Here is a 4,511-nt window from a genome sequence, read left to right as displayed (position 1 = left end):
CTTCTTCCACAGTGCTTGCATTCTGGCCTCTGGAACCTGTTTTCTCCAACTTGCCCTTGGCTTGCCTGATTGTTCCCTTTTGATTCTTGCCTTTTGCCCAAATTTCTCTTCCTTTGAAAATTTCCGCCCTTCTGGAAACCAATCCTCTTTACATTCCGATCTTGCGAACTTCCAGCTTCAGACTTTTCTCCATAAAATGGAACCTTCCTCTTCTTGTTATCCCTCTCTTTCCTTGACTGCATCCCATTATTCTCAATCAGAGCAGCTTTCTGTACTACTCCCGCATAAGTTTCAAGCTCAAACATAGCCACCCTATCTCTGATCCAAGGCTCCAATCCTTGCTGAAATTTCTTTGCTTTTTCCTCCTCAGTGCTGGTATACTTTGTCACAAACCTTGACAACTCAGTGAACTTCTTCTCATACTCCAATACAATCATGTTCCCTTGCTTCAACTCAAGAAATTTTAGCTCCATCTGATTCTGCATGTACTTAGGGTAATACTTGTCCAGAAATAACTTTTTAAATCTCTCCCAAGAAACCTGCTGAGTGACTTCCATAGCTTTTACTGATTCCCACCAATAGATGACTTCTCCCTTCAAGAAGTAAGTGGCATACGGCGTCTTCTGATCGTCTCCTAACTGTACCAACTCAAAAGCCCTTTCCATCTCCTTGATCCAGGTGTTTGCTATCACTGGATCAGTGGTATCATGAAATACAGGTGGATTCACATTCTGAAAAGCTTTGAAAGTGACAATTTGTCTAGGTGGTACTGGTGGTTCAGGTGGTTGGTGTGGCTCACGGTTATCTTGGTTTTCAATTCGTTGTTGAAGGGTTAGTTGTTGTTGAGCTATAGCATTGGTTTGCTATTGCAAGGTTTCCAGTAGTCGAAGAATATTTGGGTCTGTGGTGAAGGTGGTTGTTGGGTTCTTCTTTTTGGGAGGCATGATCCTGAAATAAGAGTTGTGTCATAACAAATATGAATGATAAAATGATTCGAGGGTATCGCATGGCATTCTCATTTACATATGGGGTCAGGTTTCCAAATTAAGCAGATATGATGATAAAAACATAAAATAACAGTTGAGATCAAATGGAACAATAGCACATAATTATTGAAATTTTTAAAGGTCACAGTACATAGGATTGGGACATAGTCTGATTCTAGGAATAACAGGCTTATTTAAAGGAAAGACGGAAACAACTGGGGATTCCATAGAGTCTGATAGTACAACAACATGAAAGGTAAATGGAAAGAACTAAGGCTCCACTCCATCTGAACGGGGCTTGGTAGTCTTTTCCTCTCGAAGCGTCTTCACAATGCTCTGGAGCTCATCCGCCACCATCTGAATGACATACTGGCTGGTACGGTCCCGGTGTGCTGGCATCTCCTCAAGCTTAGTGTTGACGTACTGAACCAAGGTCTCAAGTCTCGCAATCATCTGCTCATTGGGCTTCCCTTCGTAGTTTCGGCTGTCCGGATACACGTTCTTCAGTCGGTCTATCAGTCGGTCGTACTTGCCCTGAAGCATGTCGAACTCGCGCCTCAACTCAGCATACACGGAGAAAGCAATAGTGTCGTCCGACCCAGAGGATGACGAGGAATGCGCCCTTTGCTGACAACCAATAAGAGGAGTATTAATAATAATTTACTTAACCTACTCTCTCGCATAATATCTATAACCTACACACAAATCCTATAACCTATTTGGGCTGTCCAGGGACTCTAAACCGTAGCTCTGATACCAAAACCTGTCACACCCCCAACTTAAATAGCGAAATAAATATAGCTATTACATCTTTTTAATGAGGAATACACAACCAAAATCCAAGATCTTACAGTTTAGGGTTTGGAACAGCCCAACACTACCAACTATTACATCTGATTACAAATACCGAGTCCTCACATAACTATTATTACTTATTCTACCTGAGCTCGAACATAAGTATCAGCATCACAGGTCTTACGGGAAGTCTGCTTGAATCTAACCATAGCTGCTAGCTGTAATATAAGGGTAAAGCAAGAAGTGAGCCAAAAGCTCAACAAGTGCTAATAGTACAACGCAAAACATAAATCGAGATATACCTTTAGGAATGACAATGGAAAGACATAATCAATGATAACGACAGATAAAACTTATGTGAGTTGGCATCATTTTGCTTGCATCAAAACAAATTTTAAAAATCATTCTTAATCAAAATCATTTTATGACGCTACAGATTACAGCCGGTGATCAGCCGCGAAGTAATCCCGAACCTCGCTGGGTTCTAAAACATTATTGGGAATCCCTAGGCAACTTTTAAGCCTAATATAAGTGTGGAAAGGACTCGCGTCTCAGTCCAGATCCACATTCAAAGAAAACATTTATCCCCCTTTGGGACTGAAAAATCCACATTTTAATCATTTTAAAAACTGATGCCGATTTATGACAAAGTCTCTTTCGACTGTAATCATTTTTATCAAGGGATTATAGATCAACTTGAAACACTGGAAATATGACACTAAATCTCAGGGCCATGATCCACTAGACTTTACTATATTAGGGTAATTGAGAGGTTTCCATAAACAAGAACTTTGACAAGGAAATTGAGCAAGGCTATTGGATAATATGAAAGAGTAATGCCAAACTAGGCTTAAAGCAATGGTTGTAGACAAGGTATAGGTATTAGAACATCAAGAAGATAAGCATCACTGGTTCCAATAGGATAGAGGTGTTAAAATATAAAGAAAGTGATCATCAGCTCAAGATATAACAGGGTATCAAGCTTTAGGGTAAGGATAGGGTTATCAAACAATCATGAATGAATTTAAGAAATGATTGGCTTTTAGGTATCAAGATAAAGTTTCTATCGAGGTTATTTCAAGAGTTGAATCAAAGCATCAGGGTGCAATATCAAGATTTCTCAGGGATCAATAGCATGATAATCAAAAGGATCAATAAGGTATTATAACAAATCTCTATTTTATCATGGCATTAAACTATCATGAAAGACTTTTGAACTACTTGCAATACGTACTCGAGGGTTCATGGCATCTCTATGTAACTCAAAGATAAACAAAAGATACGCTTGATTTAAATATATCAAAATGACTCAGGATAATTGCATCGATATATATATGAACTGTTTACAGTAAATACGAAGGTCAAGTTGAATCACTTGCCTTGAGATAGACTGGTCTGGTCTGACTGGTAGGAGCAACAACTGGAGCTTCACTCGACTTTTATGGCAAGTTTTCCCTCGTCTCGAGATCCTACATAAATAATAATAATCCTCATTATAATACATTCTTACCATCTTAACCTATTTATAACCCGAAATTAAACATGGATGGCACTTAGGCCTATACGCACTTAATTCATATCCACCATTATATTTTCAAATGTACACACGTAGCCACATAATCACATATCGTATATTAATACCAATAACATCATATACACCATAATGCCACACTAGGCTTGGATGATCTCGACTCACCACTTAAGTCACTTGGTCGCTAACTAAACAAAGTCTTCAAATTTGGGCTTCCTAACTCAATGTGCCTTTCCTAAATTATCCAAAACCTATTGACCCTGTAACTAATGCCCAATTGGGCCTAATGAGGGCCTACCCATGACATGGCCAAATCTCCCTATTTCTAAGTTGCAACAAAACTGTCCCCTGCTGGACAGATTTTGTTATTCTACTTGTGCACCTAACCAAATGACATGCAAACCTCCAACCAACTCCTAAAACCTATTATATACTCCCCATACTAACTTCTGGTAGCTTGGGCCTCAAAGTGCACATCAATGACATGGTCAAAACTCACTCTAAACCTCAGGGTATTAAACTGATTTTTCTGCAGAAACTATAACTCTCATTTTTCCAAGGTTTTGACTTGACAACTCAACTAACAAAAACTCAATACTTAAACCAAGACTTATACATGGTAATCTACTGAACTAACTCCTTTATTCTCAAAATAACATTGGGTGAGATCATCCATGCCTAAAAACAACAACATGCAACTAAATATATAACATGCAACTCATGGAAATCACATAACAAGATTTCGGCTAGGCATAAAGTTGTAAATGCTTGCAAAATCGACTTGCACCTAATACTTATCCTTAATAATTATGAAATATAACTCCTTTTAAGTATTAATAAGAAATTCATCATGGAAACAATCTATTTAAGCACATCTATTTCGAATTTTATAGATAACAACATGATTTCGAAAAGAATAGCATGCAAAACATGGTTGATCATCATTTTAATGTCTTAAAACTAGCATGCATGGCTAAACATAAATTTATAATGAGATTTCAGTAGCATGCAAAGGATTTTAAAGCATGATATCTCCATAAAACACTTAGTTAGCACATATACATAATATATCTCATAGAGAGCTCTTGAATTCACAAGAATCAAGAGTTTCTCTTTGGAGATCACACAAAACTACACATGCAACCATGAAACTTCATCTTCCAAATCACAAAACTCTTGGGAAGTATATAAAATAAATG

Source organism: Apium graveolens, chromosome 3, assembly GCF_009905375.1.
Source record: "Apium graveolens cultivar Ventura chromosome 3, ASM990537v1, whole genome shotgun sequence".
In the NCBI taxonomy this organism is placed as follows: Eukaryota; Viridiplantae; Streptophyta; class Magnoliopsida; order Apiales; family Apiaceae; genus Apium; species Apium graveolens.
Note: the sequence above shows the minus strand (reverse complement) of the source record.